We start from the raw sequence: 22611 nt of genomic DNA, 5'->3' as shown, positions 1-22611 counted from the left end.
GGACTTCAACAGTCTCTACCACTCAGAGAAAACACAACTTTAGAGGGAACAAAGGCTCAGTAACTTTTGAATCATTGCTAGCCTGATCCACTTCCCTATTCACTAACACTGATAATTATATTCTTTTGTATTTAAGACTCCCTTATTCCTCAATTTGATGGCAACAGAATTTCACATAGGATATTCTAAAAAGAGAATTTTTTTTTCTACTATATCTGTCTACTCCAATACATTGAACATACTTTTTATGCAAGAACCTTTGCTCTGTGGTTGACGACCCACCCTTCTTTCTGGAATGCTTTGTGAGTGAGTGACTGTGTGTGTGTGTGTGTGTGTGTGTGTGTGTGTGTGTGTTTAATCTGACTTCAATTTCGTCTTGATAGAAAGTAAAATATTCTTCCAGAAGCCTTTCTTTACATAAAAATTTACAATGAAATTTCCCTCTTTTCTTGTTTGGAAATAATTCTGCCGAAATCACTCATTTAGACTTTACCCATTTTTTTCACATTATTTTCAACTACACAGCTAAATTAAGTTCTTGAAGCAAAGAGAGAATAATAGTGCCTCTTTTTATCCTCCTAAGTGTTCCATATATAAAGGCATTATGTAGAAGTTCCAAAAGAGTAACCAAGTCTATTCAATTGTGTCCTCAGACTATAGCTCAGTCCCTGGCACATGGAAACAGTTAATAGCTGCTAACTAAATAAAGACTAATTAATTCTAATAATAAGCATACATCCTGAAATGTCTACTTATCCGTGTGTTTATGGGTGTTAATACAAATATACAAATTTAAAAAGTATTTTTTATTTGATAACATTTTCTGAAATGGGAGGGTTTTTATTTTCAAAATTTACTTAGTCTGCTTTAAATTACTTTGAGAAAAGTAGCTCCTATTCCATTTATAAGCCACATAGTGATGAGCATTCTTGAATTTATTTCTCTGTTTCTTAAAACCACAGACCTACAGATGAGTTTGAATCAGATCCAAAATTTATGGGTATTAAAAAGCACATGGGGCAGGCTGAAGTTTGTGGGGAGTGCTCTAACCACAGGCACATGACAGCTAGAAATTAGTAAGCCAATTTGGATGGAAAGATTTGAGTCACATCTTTGTTTGAACTGAGTTTACAGACTCTTGTTTATGAAATAACCCTTGAGCTGAAATTCTTAAGAAAATATTGGTGAATGTCAACCAGCTTCACTTATTTCTTTTGTATACATCTTTACAAGCCTTAGGATTCAGTATTATAGTCAGAGTAATAAGGTTTGGGGAGGCTATACTAAAGTCAGAGGCTCAGTTATCATTGCCAACATAGACGAAAGAAGTACCTAAAATCTAATGAGAACATTCCTCTACATCTATGAAGTTTTGCAGAATAGTTTCACATGCTCAGAAGGTTGGTACAATGTAAGAAAAACAAATATTTGAGTGCTTGCTCAGATTTGACTTTGACAAAATGTGCCCATTTTCGAAAGACAAATTTTCTTTGGTGTGCTAAAAAACTTCTCTTGGTGACAAATGAATTTTTGTACCAGGAACTTGTCAACTCTGTTAAGTGCCCTCTTTTCATTTTTGCTTGACTTTTATTCCTTTCAAAGTCACTTTCCCTTAATTTCCATGCTTTTGACATTGAATATTTTTCTTATGATATTTTTTAAGCTAATATCTGATAGGCTGCTTAAAAACCTTTAAATTGCCCTTTCATTTTCTTCCTCTTCTTCCTATGTAAGTCATCTGTATAGAAAGATACTTTAGTCACTCTTCTCAAGGTAATTGCCATATCCCATTTTATTTCAATGCAGGGAAATCATAACTGAAAGCTCAGTGCAAACATGCTTTTACAGTTTATACAGATTGCTCTTATTTGAAAAAAATATGTCCTTTGTTCATTTTCTATCATGTCCCTAAGCAAATTCAGCACCAATGTGTGGCAAACACTTATTCATCAATATTCAGTGTGTCTCTCAGCAGCATTAGGACCAGCCTGCTGCACCAAACTGAAGACTAGCTCTACATTCAACTTATCCCTAGGGTTCTTAGGAACAGGAAGGAATCAATGACTTTTCAATCTCATCTTAGAGATAATATAAAGTCTTTAATTTCTTTTTTCTAATATGTTAGTAATTGTTTACTTTCTTCTGTATCTTTAATTCAGATTTCCAGAAAAGCGTATTTTGTTTCCTGACATTATTATTAATTTCCGATAAGCCAAATTCTTCCCTATCTAACCCTATCTTAGGCTTTGACCTGCTTAGTGTTCATCTCTCTTTAGTTAGATGTCTACCATTGATCCAGTCAATAATGTCATGTAGCTTGGTCAGCTACTCTGCAAGGGCTGAGGCTGAGTACTACACCTGTTTCCAGTGGGTGGACATGGTCAGGGCAACCACTGACTGATTTCTGACTTACTTCAACTTCTTGATACAATGTACACATATCACTCTGATGTACATATTTCCAAAAGTGTTCTGTCTAAAATTGTCCAAAGAGAACACATTTAGTCATTAAATCTTTATCAATTATACAATGTTTCAGGTTAATTTTAGATTCATTCATATGGTAATAATTTAGTGAAACAGAGTTGAATAAGACAAAAATTCTTGCTCTCAAGCTGCTTATCAGTGCTCCAAAAATGATCAGTTATTCACTGACAAATTAGTAAATATATAATTCAGAGAAACAGAATTGGAGGAGATGAGGTGAAAGTTATGTAGAAGAAAAATCATATAGGTCTTTATATTTTATAATAAAGAGCAGTAAGCTTTCTCTAGGTACATAGAAAGCATTAGGAGATCATTTTAAAAATCAAACATGTATTGTGACTTGATTTATATCTTGAACTAATCATCTTGGCTGCTACCTGGAGAATAGGTTTGATGTGGTTAAAAATAAAAGCATTGGAGACTGTTATCCTGTTCCAAATTAAAAAGGATGGTGCATTGAACTAAACTTGGAGCATAAATAATAAAAATAAATTGAATTGGTGACTTTAAGGAAGAACAAAGAGAATTTATCAATTGTTTGAAAGTGTATTTTACATAGTTACTTCTAAACTTGGAACTTGAACAACTGAGAGGATTCCAATGTGATCTTCTGACTTGGAGGATATTTACTGAGAAATAGATTTGACAGAGGAATTTCTAAGGTGCTAACAAGCACTCTGTTTTAGCCATGTTCAATTTGATATACCTACACCCAAGAAGAGATGTCAGGATGCACTTGTGTAAATGAGACTGCAACACAGATGACAGCCATACTGAGGTTAAAGGTCTGGGGGGAGAGTCATACATTTTTGGTGCATTTTAAAGTCACTAACCACAGTTTAAGTAGAGAAAGCTAGAATTCTATTTTAGAGACGGGATAGAGAAAAGATTAGTAAAGAACACTGAAAAAAAGTATCTCATGAGGTCATATAAAAAGAGTTAAACCTTGTTTTAATGACACCTTGTTTTTTGAGAACATGGTTCTCAAACTTGAAGGTACATCAAAATCTGGAAAGCATATAGGGATATAGAGTGCTGGGTCCCAACCTCTGTATTTCTGATTCAGTAGATTTGAGGCAAGGCCCTAGAATTTGCATATTTAATAAGTTCTAGGCATGATAAAGTATCTAACTACTATATATATATATATATATGTATATATGTAATTGATTGATTGCTGGTTCCTTTTAACCACTCTCTTCCTCTATACCCACTTGCAGACAAGTTGACAAGAAAATCCAGTTATCTTCATAGTGTAGATGGGAAGTTCAGACCCCTAAACCCCCTCCATTTGTGGGGACTTTTACTTGTTGTCAAGTGTGCCACAATTACAGTTCCAGGCCACCCTCTATGCCCTGCATTCATAAGCCACATTGCACATGCATAGGAACCATTCTGCTCTTCCTGGAAAACCTCATTATGTTGGTAATAAAACTGTTCTTACCCCATTGGGGTGTGTGTGTGTGTGTGTGTGTGTGTGTGTGTGTGTGATCATTAATCTCCATGTCTGAGCCAAACTTTGAAAAGGGTTTATCCTGCTGCTTTAGGGTGGCCACAGGTGATGTTTATACTGCTTATCTGGAGACAAAAGTGTAAGAGTCACTTACCTAAAAGTAATGTTTTAAGAGGAAAAATCTTGTAGAGAAATCAAGTAAGATGAAGACAGAAATTTGGCTATTCACCTTAGCAACATCATTTGTATTCCTGATAAGAGCCACTTTAGTGGAGTAGTTTGGGGATATAATGGAGTGTAATGAAGTGTCTACAGCAGGTCTAAAGAATTCTTTCAAGAGGTAGTTTTTAAAAATATAGTAAGATGTGCTTCTGCTCTGGAGGAATGAACGCATATAAAAGGAGAAACTGATAATGCAATAGGGAAAGGGGATACTTGTTAATCAAAGTCCTCAGGAAGTGAGAGAAGATGTACTCCAGAGCACATCTGGCAGGTTTAAGCTTCTTAGAAAAGAAAAAGGGAGATTCTTACATCATACTAGAGAATTATTAGATCATACTAGAGGAGGGAATTAAATTGGTCTTATCTGATTTTATCTACTTTCTCTATGACATATGAGACTTGACTCTGTAAAGAGGGAAGGCATGTGATGAAACAGTCATTGGAAAAGTGAGAAAATGATTATCTGGCATGTCTACTCGTTTTTCCAGGGATGCCAAGTACCTCTCAGAGATTTGTCGTTATAAATTTAAAAGGCAACAAGGCAGTACTGGGGGGCATTATTGAGTATCAGGTTAAAAGTGCAGCTCTCCAGTCAGACTTTCTCAGTTGGAATCTTTATTCTCTCACGTATTTGGTAACATTTTATACTACTAATGTCAATGCCATTTATATTAGCATAGCATGAGAACATGTCAGCATTCAAAGGCCTGAATACTACTGTATGAAACAATGTATTGCTCTACTGTAGATGATTAGTATTATTTCTTACTTTAATACCTGGCATAGGGCAAACCTGCCAAAGTCCTGTCACATAAGCAAGTGATCCAGTGACTATCATGCAATAAGCAATGGGTTTGTTCCCAATCAATTTGAACTCAATTCATGAGGAACACAGTGAAAAGAAGCTCAAATCCTTGATTTTGTGAAACACTCTCATCCTTGTTTTTATGGATGCTTTTGTTTTCTGTCATTAGAAAGAATCGAATTGAATAATGAAAAATAAACAGGTATCTTGGGTAGTTTAGTAAATTCTCTATTAACAATCTTTTGTTCAAAGATGGTTCTATGCTAAGTGCTAACTACAATAAAAATATTTTCAGTCTTTGATCCTTATTAGAGGAATATTCAAAGCCTTTCCCCCCATCCAATCTTTATATCTTGCCACTTTCAAATTACTGACCCACTCAAACCATCCCATAGTTTCATCAGCCTGCGATCTGTGCAGTCACACAGAACCCCAAACTTGTGTAAGCTTTGATTTCAGCATCTTGAAACTCTTTGGACTTGAAGTTTTGAAGTGAAGTCCAGTGGAACATTAAAGTCTGTGTGCAAGCAGAGCAGACGAACTGGGTGGCAGAGCACACACATGGTTGTGGTCCTGCAGCAGTCAACACATGCTGGCTCAGGCTTCTGGGCATGTGGGAAATTTGAATGCATAGCAGTTGGCATGGCATCCAACCAAAAGCCTTGAGACAGTTCATGGCACCACAGGCCCCCAACGGGACTGCCAAACCAAAACCTGAGCCCATATTGGAGACAGCAATGGCCTCAGAAGCAGCAAAATGACAGCAGCAGAGGCCGTGAGAGGGATAAGAGGCTATGCACGGGGTGTCAGGAACTGTGGGGGAGGCTAGCTCTGTCCCCAGAATGTGTGGCATCTGCAGAAATACTAACTATTCATCCTGAGAGCTGGAACAGTAACTGCTGCCAGATAAAAAGTAAACTTCATTAGAAAATTATCATAAAATGAAAGTTTGTCCTGGATGTTGCAATAAAGGGTACCTAAAAGAATTTAGGATCTCTGGTTTTGATAACTGGTTCAACATTGCAAAGTAAATACATGACGTCTTGGAAATAAAAGTGACATTTGAATATCATTGCATTATTGGAAAAGAACACCATTTTCAAATATGGTTTTTGGATGATCCTACGATTAAAAAAGAAAACAATTCATATTATTTTCTTATAACTGAAGATATAGCATTAAAATACATAATCAGGTATTTTGAATTGTACACAAATCATGAAGTTTTTGTTTCTTCTATGACCCCCATAAGGTGCGCTAAGGTCAGAGGAAACAATGAAATCTCATTGTATAAATTTACATTTAAATTAAATTCAGACATATATAACTCATTTGTATAAAGAGTTAAATCTTTTCAGAAAAAAATATACTGTAAGGAAGATCAGGTTTAGATGTACTAGACCTATACTAGACCTGCATTTCAATTATTTTTCCCAGAAATTTTTCTCAACCTTGCCATTGCCTATAAAACACTTACCAGTTTCTGAAACAGATGCAGCAACAGAAAGAAACTTCTCAAATTGAAAATCATCCAAATTATTTGTGATTTTGCATTTACCTAGAGTGTCTAATGTTGCTTTAAGTAATACCAATTGAAATAAATTGATTATAAACATAAATTTTGATGACCTAGTAAAAATTTGCAAAAAAAAGAGACATAAAGTCTCATTCTTGATCAATCAAGATAAAACAGTAAGAATTAATTATATAAAATTGCAACAAATTTACTTGGTAATTTATAAATTAATATTATTTATCACATATCACCATTATCCTTACTCTGTTTTATCAGTAATAAAATATTTTAAAGGAAAATAATTAAATTTTTTGTGCCTTAAAAAGAAGTTACTAAGCAAGGGTTATGCATTTTAGTTTTGCACTAGGAAATGCAATTATTGAACTGACTTTACCTATTACTCAGAGACTGTTGTAATTTGTGCGTTGGGTCAATCTCTCACCCAGGCAGAATCAACTTTCAAGGTTTTGTTCAAGGTTTTACTGGAAAAGTTTTTCATTTTCAGGACTACCCCTGAGAAAGGAGTTAGATAACACATCATATTATCGATGTCCACACACAGACTCTTCTGGGAAACATCTCCAGTCTTTGGATTTAAATGTCATATTGTTCATCATTGGTACCTATCCCATTATGTTAGATGTTTGAAAACAATCAGGGTCGCCAACACAAAAGATATTCAATAAGTTATAGCATGGCATTTAATGATGTTAGTCCCTTCAAAAATCTGACTTTTAGTTTAAATTTCATTGCTTACTAATCATGTGATCTTGGACAAGTCAATTTTTCTTGGCCAAAGTTTATTATCTGTAGGAACACAGAGCTCTTAAGAAATCTTTTTAGCTTCCTTCTAACCCTAAAAATTTCTACAACAAAAGTGAATATTTCAAAATAATTAAACACGATGTTGGTTGATTACCCCAACATAAATGTCATAATCAGAAATATTTAGAATTATAGTTTTTAAGGCAAAACTAATAATTATTAGCTAACTTAACTGAAGGTATTATGATATATACATTTTGTGACTGCATCACAGAGTCAGTAAAGATTAGCTTCCTATAATGAAGTGGTCTATATTTAAAGAGGACTTCACATTGGGACCAGATAAAAATAGTAGCAAAGACTGGGCTATGTGATTAAAAAACTTACTTAGTTCCTGAAAGTTTTTAACAGTTTTGTCTGTAGTTGAGCATTTGCTGTGTAAACCATAGTACCATTTCCTTTCTGACTTTCCTATGTTTAACTTAAAATTCATTTTAGGGAGCATAGTACCAAGCCAAAGTAGATATATTTCATTTAAATTTGGAAAATGATTTTGAAGTCTACTATTTCCATCCTAAGAATCAGGCATTTACAAAAACTCTTAATTTATCTTTATAACAATATAGAAAAATTGATTTGTTGTACCAAAAATGTAGTAACTAGTAATAAGAAAAAGGAAAGTTTTGCATTTTGAAGGTCACTTATTGAGTAGTTAATTGACAGGTATGGCATAGAGTTATGTATTCATATGCAAATGAGCTTATTCTGTCATGAAGAGTAAAAAATAGGGTGCTGTGTTAGCTTAATTAGTGTGGTAGAAATGAAGAACCCTGAGACATTAATTACAATGCCCACAGTGTCTGTTTGTTTCTAGCATTTTTGCAATCTTGCATGTTTAATCTATGCCTACTCATTCCTTTTTCCAGACACTATGCTAATTTTTGAAGTCAGTTCAGGCTGTTCTTTCTAATACAGTCCTATAAACAAGGGATGAGGAGATGTGCAATACCCCAGCATCCATCTGAAACTTGTGAATTACTGTGTGGAATATTTGGCACACTGCACAGCCTTTGAGCAAATAAACGGATTTCAGATCAGTCTTCTCCTCTTAATTTGACTTTATATTATGGAGGAAACCATGTGGATGAAATTAGGAAATTTAGAATATTAAAACGAGAAACTGTCCTGGAATGGAAAGTACCCTATGCTGTAGATTCTTCTCTTGGCTGTGATGTTAACCAGAAATCTTACTGAAATTAAAGGGGAAAGGCTGAGTCATAGCCATTTCCCCATCTTTTATGCCATGCTATATTAAAACAAGAAAAAATAACCTACTCCAAGTTATGCCAAAGGATAATTTACTAAATTGTCTACTGGAAATCAGTAAAAAAAAAAATCACTTTACAAATGAATATGATATTATGCAAAAGGAACCACCTAAATAGCATTTAATTCAATCATGTAATAAAAAAAAAACTTTATTTTAGGATCATACTATCTAAATTATTTTTAAACTTACTTCATTTAAAACTTGAAAAATGTCATTAGCATTTTATCATGTTCTATGTCATCTTTTTAAATATATTTTCAATTAAACAAATATTAATGAAAATAGTAACTGCATTCATTTATTTCACAATATAGTCATGCAGAATTAATGCCCTTTACAACACTTTTATAGAAGTTACATTCAAATAAAAATATAGCCACCAATATTGTTGCTTAATATATCAATCACAAAATAAGTAGAAAATTCAGCAAAATTTTATTACCATCTTCAGTTTTTGTTTGTCCTAGGTTGAAATATGGGTCATTTAAAATTCTTAAGCCTGCACATTCAACTGGTCTTTAAAACTAGCTAATTTCTTGAATCTAAGATTATTAAAAAATCTAAAACAATAAAAAATTTAAAATCTCTTAATTGGTTGAATTGTGGTCCTTTGAATTCTTATGTTGAAACCCTAACCTCTAGTACCACAAAAATGTGACTTATTTGGAGATAGGGTTTTTATAGCAGTAAATACTTCTAAATGAGATCATTAGAGTGGGCTCTAATCCATCGTAAGTGTTGTACTTATAAAAAGAGGAAATTTAGAGACACTTAGTTTGGAACCCTTGAAAATAAAGGCAGGGAATGAGATGATGCCTCTACAAGCCAGTGACTGTCAAAGATGGCCAGAAACCCATGAAAGTGGAGACAAGAGGCATGGAGCAGATTCTTTCTCAAGAGATCTCAGAAAGAACCAACACTGCCAGCACCTTGCTTTAGGACTTTTTACCTCCAGAACTGTGATACAATAAATTTCTGTTAGTTAAACCACCAGTTTGCTGTTCTCTGTTATAGCAGACCTAGAAAACTAAACTAATATATTACCATGACATGTACATAAAACTAAATGTACATGCTTATAATTCATACATGTGTGTATATGTGTGTACATATGTATATAAATGTGTATATATATATATATCACATGAACTACATATGTATGGATGAGTGTGTGTAAAAGTAAATGCATGGAAAGATAGAAAATTTGTATTGGTGGTAAGAGTGTAGGACAGTTTGCTGAACTGTTGGATTTATTGTTAACATTCTAATTTATAATAGGAAAACAAATAGTTGTTTGGAAAATTTAGAAATTATTGTCATATATTGCTTAATGACAGGACACATCCTGAGAAATGTACTATGAGATGATTTCTTCACTGTGTGAACAGCATAGAATATGCTTACAGAAACCTACTTGGCAAAGGTCATTAATTGACATGGCCTCTTAATAAATCAAGAGATGAATAAGGTTGATTCTGACATAACATTGTATATTTTTATAGTAGTTGTTTTTATAAATGGAATATACTCCAATAGTTACAGTAAATACATAAACAAATAACAGTTGTTCATTATTATCAAATGTTACATACTTGCATGTGCTTTCATAGGAAGGGTAGTACAAGAGGTTTGTTTACACCAGCATCACAAACATGAGTAACACATAGTGGTGCATTGTGTTATGATGGTTACCGTGTTACCAGTACTAGGAATTCTGAAACCTTATGCCAAAATAAACCCTTTCTATCTATAAGTTGAATCTCAGGTATCTCTTGTACTTGTGGAAATCTGACTAACATAAAACCTTTTCCCCAGTACTGGTAGAGGAAATAAGTTATACCCTGCTGTGTGAACACATGGCAGTTTCAATTTCCATTATGAAACTTTGAAGAATTTGATATATTATAGAGATAGTTTGGTATAATTTTTGTATCACTGTGAGCTTTTTTGATGTGAGAGGCTTTCCTAAAACCACAATATTAATCATTCTGCATTATAAATAACAAGAACATTATAATTACTTTTCATATTTCACATTAGACTAGATAACTATGAAATAATGCCAAAGTATTTAGGAGCACACATTTTGGGATCAGATAGATCTGGACTTTTATTTCAGTTTTGATACTATCAGTTTTGATAGTATCTTGTGACCTTGGATAAATAACTTAAATACCTCCAACTTGAATTATAACACTGTCACAGAATGTTATTGTGAATATTTAATATGAAGTGCATGAAAAGAATTTGGCACCCTGTCTGGAATTTAGTATTCAATAATTGAAGTTTGTTGTTGTTGTTGTTGTTTGCCTTTATATAAATACATTTGAGTTCCTTGTGTCAATTGGGTCTATAGATGTTTTCTAGTGGAAGCCTTCAATCTCAAAGGAAAAATTTCACAGCAGTGTATTCAAGATCCACAATAAGTCAAGTAGGCTGGGCATATTGGGATAGCATAAGTGGCAATACAAGAGGCAAGGGATTATCTGAGAATCTGTAGGTTATTTCTCAGAGTGGTTGTGAAATAATAAGTCTCTGCTCTCTAGATAGATAAATAGATTTCTGTTTTTTGATTTATGTAGATATACAAATATGATAGATACACACACACACACACACACACACACACACACAAATGCACACTTGTCTGCCTTGGTTCCTAATGCAGAGTGCCTAAACATTGTAGTCTGTGTGATAGGAGAGCTATGAACATCTTTTATTCTAATATTTGTTCCTGACATAGAGTCCTTAAGTCCCTTGGAACTTCTTGTGTTATAGGAGAACATGTTGTGCTCAAAAAGTAACTCTAGATGGTTTCCTGAATAGCTTCAGAGTAGGAGCTGGTCACTAGAGAGACGAAGCCATTGTCAGAAACATGGAACTTTCAGTTCCACCTCTACCATCTCCAGGGAAAGTAGAGGAGCTAGAGATTTAATAATGAATTAAGTCTTTGTCTGAAGTTTCATAAAAATTAGTTAAGTGTGGAGCTTGGAGATCCTTCAGGTTGGGGAAATTTCTATGTGCACATCCCAACTTCAAGTGGACAGAAGTTCCTGTACTGAGAACCATTTCACATCCTCACCTGGCTGTTCTGTATCTTTTTAGTGAATCTTTATAATAAATGAGTATATATGATTAATTTTTCCACTGAATTCTTTAAGCCATCATAGTATTCATCAAAATCTGAGGAGAGTTGTGAGAACACCAGAATTGTAGTCAATTTGAGCAATCTAAGGAGCCACCACTTTATGATTAGTGTCTGAAGTAGGAGGCAGGTTCTGGGTCTGAGTCCCTTACTAAATTCAGCTAGTTTGTGTCATAATAAAATTATAAGGTACCCACTTGGTGCCTGGAGAGTCAAAGACCTGATTAATCTTGAGGAAACACACACACACACACACACACACACACACACACACATCTGGTGTCAAAAACATTGAGTACAGTAGAAAAAATACTTTTTTTCTGCAGTAGTTTTCCCACATAACTACTAACTGTGTGATTCTCTGCCTCTTTATTTTAATATCCATTATGACTGAACTCATCCTAATTCTGGTATTCTTGACATTTTTTTTTTTTTTTTTTTTTTTTTTTTGTTACTGAGGATTGAACCCAGGTGTGCTTAACCACTGAGCCAGTTCCCCAGCCTTTTTAAATGTATTTTATTTAGAGTCAGGGTCTCTCTGAGTTGCTAAGTGCCTCACCAAGTTGCTGAGACTGGCTGTAAACTTGCAATCCTCCTGCCTCAACCTCCTGAGCCACTGGGATTATAGGCATGTACCACCGTGCCCGGCCTCTTTTTCTTTTCTTTTCTTTTTCTTTTTTTTTTTTAATTAAGTTGTTGATGGACTTTTATTTTATTTGTTTATATGTGGTGTTGAGAATTGAACCCAGTGCTCCACACATGCTAGGCAAGTGCTCTACTTATGAACCATACTCACAACTTCTCTTTATTCTTCAAGGCTACTTTACACCATATCTGGGTTTTTCAGGTGAATGATCATTCTTCATGCTTGGTGCACCTCTGCTTAAAGATTTGGCTATGCACTTCATTCTGACAGACTCTGAGAAAATCCACTGAAGACAGACTTGTAGGAAGAATCTGAGAAAGCTGACAATATTGGTATATTATCTGAAAATACTGTCCAATGAATACCAGTTGCTGGAGAATTTAAGCAAGAAACAAAATAGTAAGAGGTGATGGTAATTGTGTTCAAATATTTGAAGAAGCTCAAGTAAACATCTCTGCTTCCTGGAGATCAAGACAAAAAGCAATGGGTGAAAAAGATAAAGTTGAATTCAATTCAATAGAGAGTTTTTAACACACCTCTAATGTATTTTTCTTTGTATTTTTAATGTCTGTGGTTCTTTTTATTCCCATAAAAGAACTACTGAGAAGATTATACTCTCTAGAATGAGATGGCAGAAGCAGATGGAGTACGATGTAAGTCATATTGAGAAGCACTTGTACCAAACACCCGCTTCAATCACATCTGCAGACGGCCTTTTACAGTTACCACCCCTCTCTCCAGACATGATGTCTTGGCCTCAAAAAACAGAGTTGTGGCATGGAAATAGAGTAGTACTTGCTGTTGTTTGACAAGGAGGGTGTATCTTCTTCCCCATGTTCTCCCTCCCTAAAGTCTCTTTTTCACTCACTCCTTACAGAATCTTACCTTCATATTCAGGTATCGTCTCTCACTTCACCCCTGATGTCAAATAACAGTGTGGCAGATCATTTGTTGCTGTTCAAAGGACACTGGAAAATTTCTGAATTTTGAATATCTTCCTTTTGACTCCAGGGGTTAATTGAATGATACATCTTCTCAGCATTTTCTATAATCCCTCATGTGGTTTCAGCATCCAAATTCCTGGTTTTTGTGAGAATAACTTCTAGCATTGCTATTACATGATGTCATTCTGGAAAGCACAGGAAATGGATTCTTTTAATTAAAACATTTCTGCAGAGTCTGGATGTTCCACCAGTAGGAATGCTGTTATTTCTACATTAGCAGAAAGTAGGCCTATATCTTTAATTTCTATGGAAACACTTCAAGTTCTTTGGGCATCATTCCTTACTTTAGACACTGCTCTACCGACAAATTTCAACAGTCTTTGTCCAGCTTCATGAGGGTATAACATGGAAGCCTCAAACTTCAACCCCAGTCTCCTCACTTCTTGCCTGGGCCTTCTTTGATATTGCTAGATAAGAATACCAGCGGTGTGCTTTTGGTATTTTTCCCACTCCATGTATAGAGAGACAGGGTTATCATTCCATTGGCAATCCTTGAAGCTAAAATTCAACATGGCAAATTTTACCCCAAAGACCAGCCACTTTGCCTCAAGTGATGAGCTCATATATCTTGGAGAGCCAAGTAATTCTTTCTTATGAGAAATAGTACAAATTCTGGATATGGCTTTGCTTTCCCCATGTGAATCCACAAGCATCACCATCCAAATGTCTGCTTTTCAGCATTATATATTGCACAGTATTGTCTCATATTCTGGTTCCCATTTTATATCAACAGAGGTAGAAAAATAGGCACATTTCTATGGTACCTACTGTTCTAATATGCTCTGTCTCCCAGAAAGCAACTAGTCAAACGGTGATCAGATAACTTGTTAAAATTTGGCTTTGTCCTCTGGGATAAGAAATATGTGTCTATAATGAGAGTATTAAATCTCAGGCCAAAACTGTTTACCATTGCCCTGGAACTTCAAACACTCAAACACTCAAGACACATACAAAGGGCGAGAGTGGGAATGTTAGTATCTTCTGGAGCAATCTTTGAACATAAGATCCTTAGTATTAGAATGAATAAACACTTTTTTAATGCCAAATAAATGTTCATTTGGCTTCTTATATAATCTCCAGTAGTGAAGTAGCTTATTTCCAAATTAGTGGTCAATGGAAATCATTGATTCTCTCTCCATTTCTTGTTTTCTTATGTCATTCTTCATCCTGGCCCCTTGGATCACACACTTGAATGAACTCTTCATACTTGATCTTTTGACTCAGGCACTATTTCCATACAAACATAGGCTAAAAAATACCTGAGATCTCCATCAATGATGACAATATATTCATTTCTTTAATGATAATTGCACTCTAAATATGACTATTTTTTTTTTTTCCCACAATAGCTTAGCAGGAAGTTCCTGGGCTTGTTTCTCTGAAAAGACCTGTCACTATCTGCTTTTGATTGAAAAGTTGGGAGGGTACATTAAATAACCCCTTCTTTCTCTGTGGCTTAATGGACACAATTTTATGATATCAATCATATGAAATACAAAATAGAGCTGAATCAAAATGGCATGATTAACACAAGAGAGCCAAGTTTATGCATTAGCATTTGGCAGTAAGAATATGCAATAGAAATATTTGGCAAAGTTTGTTGCTGTGGATTCATGTAGATGAGAATGGACAAGTATTTCTTTGTGGCTATAAAAACCACAATTTTATTATTATAACATAAATAACCCTAGGCAAAGTGTCTTGGCAGTTGTATCTGACGTACTTGTAGACTCTAAAGACATTTTTAATCCTTAAATAATTTTTCATTCTTCAATCAGATATAAGAGCACAAGATATTCTGTCATTTAATCTTCTGATATGATTAAGCTTAGTCTGTTTTGTGAGTGCTACTATGATGGATGAGGACCAGATTTGTAGGTTTTGGCCACTGACATACCACACTGGTTTGCTGTCAGTTGAGGCTGATATTCAGATGAGTGCTGGGTTCTTAGGAATGTTACTTTTAACCTCCATTTTGCCTTATTGGCAAAGATTAAAAAGAGAAAAAATAAAACATGATTTCCCAGAGTCCCTTCTAGGTTATAGATATAAAATGTATTTTTCTGGTTGGATATATTTGTTGAAGGTCCAAAAGGAAAAAATGAGGTGACATTTACCTTCCTATAGCTCTTGCCTATGACTGCAGGAAAGCAATATAGATTGATGGGGCTTGCCTACAGTGTATTTTTTATCCCTGCTCCAGTTTTCTGGAGTTGAGAGGTAGTTCTAAGATGACAGTGACGGTTTCTTGCTTTTAGCATAGACCTAGTGGCAGTCTCTCTTCAAGGCTGTGGTTGTTCAAGGCTGTGTTATTCATGGAGATGTTCCAGGAGGCCCGCTGCATTCCAAGAGCATGCTCCCGCAGCACTTAGAATGACTTCCTAAGTGTTTAATTCTCTGTATCAAATATCTCCCTGCTTAAAGTGCCTAGAGTGGTTTCTGTTTTTTTTCCCTGATCCCTGATGGACTCACCAAATTAAAGAGAATAGAATTTGGTAGCATAACAAATAGCAGGATTTCATGTGATTTGAGGGAATACTGTTACCAAGATTGAGAATATAAGGCAAAATATATGTTCATATAAAATTATTTTCTTAGAAAAGTATTATATGTCAAATGTATTCACAAAAGAAGGGCATGAAGTACAGGAAGTTAAATGTCACTTCACAAAAGTATTAACAAGATCCAAGATGAAACTCCTGGCTTGCAGTTTATTTTTTAAGAACTTAGTGCAGTTAGATAGATTTAGTGACCAGCAAAGAGATGATATTAAACTTTTGGTTTTTGTAGTCTTGGTCTTAAAACATGATCCCTTCTGTAGACCTTATTCAAGTTAAGTGCTATTAAAAAAAAAAAAAAAAAAAAAAGAAGGGATTTGATTTTTATCTGACTTCAAATTTAAAATGAATGTAAAAGCACAGAATGTATGTATTAATTTAAAAAACTTCACATTACTATCTCCACTCAACAACCTTTAGCATACAACAGTGTTCTGGGGGAAAAGATATGTATCTCACATTGTGCACTCATATGGTCCTCAAATGGATTCGGAAACTTCCAAATTGCTTGACTATTCAGGAAGGCTATTCCTGTAGTCAGTGATTGCACATGCTATACCCACCAATTCCTCATAATTCTGTCAATTCCCATAAACCATGGTAACATTTAATTTCAGGAGTAATTCATAGCCTCTGGAAGCTGAGCGTTTGAATGACACTGGACTTCTGGCTTTCTGATTATTAGATCTTTGCTGACTTATTGTAGGAAAGAATACTAAAATAGTACCAAGTCTGCTAGCATTATTGTCTGGAATTCATTAAAGACAATATGCATCTAAGAATTTTTTTTAAAACTGCTTATACTTTAATTTTAGTGAGTGGTGAAAAAGCTGACTCGAATACTTTCCAATCATATTCTTTCATTTTTTGCAGGGAAATATGGATTATTCCCCATGTGCACTCAGCAGCTCAAAATAGCATTTGAAATCATGGGTGACACAACAAACTGGTCTCTTAATCTTCTGGGCTTTAGCTGTTGCCACTATATAACTGTTTATATAACTATTACATTTTTCATAATCTTTCTCTTAAATACTTTCTTCACAGCATAGATATTCACAAATTATAATAAATTGAATACTATAGAGCTCATTCAAAGATATGACTTCAAATTGAACTAAATTATTTTCAGACATCATGAGAAGCAAGTACATTAATAATGAACATTAAATCAACCATTCATTTTCAAAACATATAGTGAATTAGGACAAATACTTGTGTGTTAGTCAGCTTTTCATTGCTGTGACCAAAATACCTGACAAGGACAAATTAGAGGAGTAAAAGTTCATTTTGGCTCACAGTTTTAGAGGTTCAGTCCATGGTTGTTTGAATCCATTGCTCTGGGCCCCAGATAAACATCATGGAAGAGTGAAGCTGCTCTGTACATGGAGGCCAGGAAGCAGAGAAAGGAAGAGGCCCCAGGAAAGATGCATACCCCCATGACCTACCTCCTCCAGTCACACCTCACCTGCCTACAAGTTACCCAGTTAGTCCATTGAAACCAGTATAGACCAATTAAGTTATAGCTCTTATGATATTATCATTTCACCTCTGAATATTCTTTCACTCACAGAAGTTTTAGGGGGACACCTCATATCCAAATCAGAATAATATGCAACATATTCTTTAATTTTTTAGAAAGAGGAAAAACTATCAAAAATAGAGAGAGGGTGATGTGAGTGGTCCTGGCTTAGATGTTAAGAAATATATTTCTGCTGTTCACTGCTTTAGCGAACATAGTAACTTCTATGCTTGTTTAGTAGTTTGAAAAAAAAATTATGTGTGTTTTGGACTTACTGGTTGTTTAGTGCATTACTTCTCTTGGTGCAGTATTATTCCTGTTGACCTCTTTGACTTTAAATTATTAAGGGAAAATTAAGATAAGTATTTATTTTTAATTAGAATTTTTAACATCTGCCTCTGACAGGCTGCTTAAAAATGACTGCCAAAGAGGGATGATAATAAATGATCCTAAAAACACATTTCTTCCATTGTGCTAGAATATTCCCTTGAGATGGAATTGAAAATTGAAGTGGCTGGAGTTGTATCCGAGAGGTGACCTACCAGTGCAATGAGTTGAATGATGAATGCATTAACGCCTGGAAGACAGACAAGAAGGGTTTTAGCAGAGTTAGCTTCTAAGTGATGGAGTGTTCTCTCTGCCTCCCCTACAAATTTACTCCCAAACACACACTTTTGTGAAAGCATCCACCTATTATTCCAAGTTCATGTGGAAATTGTTTGCCAGGAATTGCCTTCACTTAACAAGACAGAAGAGACAACAAAGAAAAAAAGATTATCTGGCAAGAAAACATGAAAGTCATTTATCCCTTTATCTGCTGCTCTTTGTAATCATTCATGGGATAATATGATCAAACAAATGCTTTTTCTTCTATGCCAAAATTTATCCAAGAAAATATATCATTGGGAATATGGCTTTGACTTTTCTTGTCAACCACCTCTCTTCTCCCACCATCTTTTCTTCTTTATTTCCTTTTTAAACTAACATTACATAATTCACCAAAGAAGAAAGCCAGGTTTGTAAAGCTCTTTCTTTATGCCATTAATCATTTCAAAAAATTAGTTAATATTTGCTGATTCTTTTTCTTATCACTACTTAACCCTTTACAAGCTGCCTTCTACCCTTTCCTTAATCTTATACAAATTTCTTTCTTCAAAGTCAACAATAATGACCAATAAGAAAGGTTTTTAAATCTGTATTCAATATTGCTGCTCTTTTTCTTAAATTCTGTCTGCAGGTTTAGTTTTTGTAAATTTATTTATTTAAGCTTTTTTCTATTTTTCTGTTTCTACTTTTCTTGTCTCCATTCTTTCTTTTCCTAGCGAATTTTCTACAATTCCTAAATAAGTACACCCTTCAAATGAATATTGCTTATGTTTCTGTGCTATTTATCATATGCTTTCATTAGTTCATCCTATCCATTTCTCTCCAGTTAAAGTATACATTTGAAAATACATATGAATACATGAATGATTCATTAACATCTCAAATCCAGTCATGTTCAAACAAATCTCAACATTTTCACATTTCATATTTTGTGGTAGGCAGAATCTTAAAATGGGACCAATATGCCCTTCTTCTGTCTACACATTATACATAATTTCTGGGACTGTCACTACATGATGGATTTTATTCCTATGACTGAGTTATATTTTAAGGCATAGTTGACATTTAAAAGGGGAGATTATCCAGATGACCTAACCTAATAACATTGAAGTCTTTAAATCTGGGTCTATTGGTAAGAAACAGAGAAAGAGATTCGAAGCATGAGAGGAATTCTAAGCAAGGGAAACTCTGTGTCTGGTTTTAAGTCTAGAGAAGGATAACTTGATAAGGAATGAAGGTTGCCTTTAAATGGTGAGCAGTGCCTACTGATGGCCAGCAAGTTCAAGGACACAACCCCACAATCAGAAAATTCTTAATTCTGCAAACAATCTGAATGAGCCCATAGTAGATTTTTCCCAGAGCTTCCAGATGAGAATTCAACCAGTGGTCATTTTGATTTCAGCCTTATAGTACCTCAAACAAAAAACCAGCCATGTTTATAAACACAAAGCCTGAACTTTGTGTTTATAGAAGAGGGAAGAGGGGTGGGGAATGTGGGGAATAATGGCTATTATCTAGTACATGTCAAACACTTTAGCCGGAATTTTCACACATGAATTCTTAAGTTGGGATGGTGGGGAATGTAATCAAGAAGTGTGACTAAGAGCATGATTCTGTAGCCAGCCTGGATATGAATCCCACTGTTTTACCTATTTGCTTTGTGTTCTGAAGCAAGTTACTTAATCCTTCTGTGTTTCAGCTCTTTAGAAAAGTAGGATGTTCATAATAGAACCAATTTCATACAGTTACTTGAGTATAAAATGTGTTAATATATTAGGTATTTAAGAATAGCATTTAGTCACTAGAAAGAATTAAAATGCATCAGTTATATTTTCTCATCCTATTTTTTGAGAACAGTTAATTGAAATGGATTTTGTTACTCTAAATCACTTTTCCTAGAGCCTTGCTCCCTGATTGTTGAGTGAAGAATGGTGGGCAGACGCGTTTCTTTTCTTGCATAACCACTCACCCTTCCTTGCCTCTGTGTGCTGAAGAGAGGCTGGGCTCTTTTCCACCTTCAGTTGAAGATTTCATAGATCATAACTGGTGGTGGTAATTCCATGTCTACAGCCTGTGGCTGATGTAGACATAAACATGTGCCATAATTTTAGCCAAGGGGATGTTAGGAGATATATGAAATGGGATCAAAGGATGGCATTGTGAGTGTGTTTACTTCACTTTTAAAAGGAGGATGCCAAAAAAAGGAGCTGTTGTCTTTTCTTTGTCTGGATATTGCCATCTGGAGCATCTGGAATGTCTGCATCCATCCTGAAACCAAGGGTAAAATTACCTGATGAGCACAAGTAATAAGCTGAAGATAGCAAAGCAAAAAAGATGGAAGGAAACTCAGTTGTTCACTGGTGTCCCTGAGCATTAATAATCCTAAAACTGCCAAAATGCAAGACTCATGCTTAGGGAAGATATTATAAATTCACCATTCAAAGCCATTAACAGTAAGGTTTTCCATTGCTTTGGAATGGAACGCTCTACCCCATACGCTAATGTAGCAACATGGTTAAATAATGCTTATTCTTTAATAATAAAATATTCTCCAATATTTAATTCACAAATCTCTAATTTTCAACAAACTCTCAGAGCAAGTCCGATTTTCTCAATTCTCTCTCTCATGGTCAAGACAAGTCCTCTTCAGGTTTTAATTAAAGGTGAGTCAGGGTTGGTTATATAATTAAAAAAATGTATTGTATAGGAATTATGAAAGTTGAGCATAAATGATCATATTCTGAAAATAAATTAATTCTCCTGGGAGATGTTTTAATTTTTCAGACTCTCTTAAAATGTGGCAGAAAATGTGACACTATGGTTTCATATGCTTGATAAATAAATGAATTTTCGTAAATTGTACCCTCATGTTCATGTACAACACTGACAATACTCCAAATTCATGATCCTAGTCTCCTACCTATTTACAAAATTACTATTAACTTGTTTATTCAAATAAATACTGAATATTTATTCAAATAGAATTTATTCAAATAAACACTGAATAATCTGAACAATGGGTGGTTTAACTATTATTCTAAATGTTTAGGATATTCCTTCAAAACATTTGATATATGGCTTCTGCTACAGAGATTCAAATATCTTATTTTGAAACATTGACTTTAATCTTAGCATTTAATAAAAAAGTGCTAATCTCAAATGTCATAGCATGAAGTAGGTTTACAAGTAGAAACAGAAGGCAACCTACATTTTGTACTACACACATTTCATCTTGTAAAGCTTAAAAATCATGTTGGAAATGAGATAATTATACTATTCTACAAGTCTTGAAATAACTTCTAATTCTCTTGGTGACACATTTCCCCTTCCCATTAAATTCCAGATGCTATTCAGTATGGGTGATTATTTGTACCATTCCTTGTGTCCTTAATTAGACTTTCTACTTTTAGATACCTGTTTAAAATTTGATAAGTTTACATAATTTGAAATTATAAGGGTTAAATTTTTATGCAAATGTAAATTATAGATTGGGTATATCTGTTATCATCAATAACATATTCATGAGTGATTTTTGAATATTTAAAATTAAAAAGCTTAAGTCATGATTTCACCCAAAAAGAAAGAAGACATTTAGAAAATGAAAACAGCTGATCAATAAAACCATGCTTGTAATCAATATTTTTGTTTTGTTTTTTTAACATTTGGCTTAATCTCACTGCATTTGTTAGATTATAAAGTAAAATTTCAACTAAAGACAGCACCGTTACACATTGCCCTTTACATTCTGAAAATCTGTTTCATGTTAGAACATTGTGCATAAATAACACAGAGAGTTATGTGTGTCAAGTGGACACTCATTCATTTAACACATGTACAACACACTTAACTTACCAACTTGCTAACCACTGTTGGGTTCAATTCCAGGTCACAAAGGAGTTATCTGGGTTTTCTCTGAATTAAATGGGAAGAACTATTTTTCATCTAGGTTTTACTTAGAACAGGTGCTATGTTTTAAATATCAAGAAAAAGGAAAGGGAGTAACAAATGATAAACTAATACAGTTTTGTGATTTGAAGTTAAAATGCTAAAGAAGAATGAGTCTAATGAAAAGGAAGACCTCGTAAATAATTACCACAAACAAAAAATCATACCCCAAACTGTCATTTCATTGATCTCAAGTGATATTTTAGCTTATGCCACTACATGTCAGATCTTCTGGGCCACTTTGAGTCAGATGTAAACAATGCCTTGTATTTAATTCTGGTCTAGTGCTATATGTGGACACATTGTACTTTCAGTCTGGAAATATGTCCCTAATAGTCCGTAACAGTAAAATGCTGGTATGCTTCAGAAGTAGAAATTCTAGTATTTCATTTATAGATGACCAAAGCCAATACAATTAATGTAATCTAAACATGGAAATGTTAAAGTAGTAGAGGATGATTTTTAAAAAGCTGAATCTTCAGAAATTAATACATGACACTTGTAAGGAAATAGGTCTCTCCTTCCAGACTAAGTTTAGTGTTCTAGTGTTCTTTTCCTTGTGCTTCCACAGCACTATTTAATACATTTAAATAATTTAAAATTATGG

This window comes from Sciurus vulgaris (genome assembly GCF_902686455.1).
Source record: "Sciurus vulgaris genome assembly, chromosome: 8".
Taxonomy (NCBI): Eukaryota; Metazoa; Chordata; class Mammalia; order Rodentia; family Sciuridae; genus Sciurus; species Sciurus vulgaris.
This window is presented reverse-complemented; position numbering follows the sequence as displayed.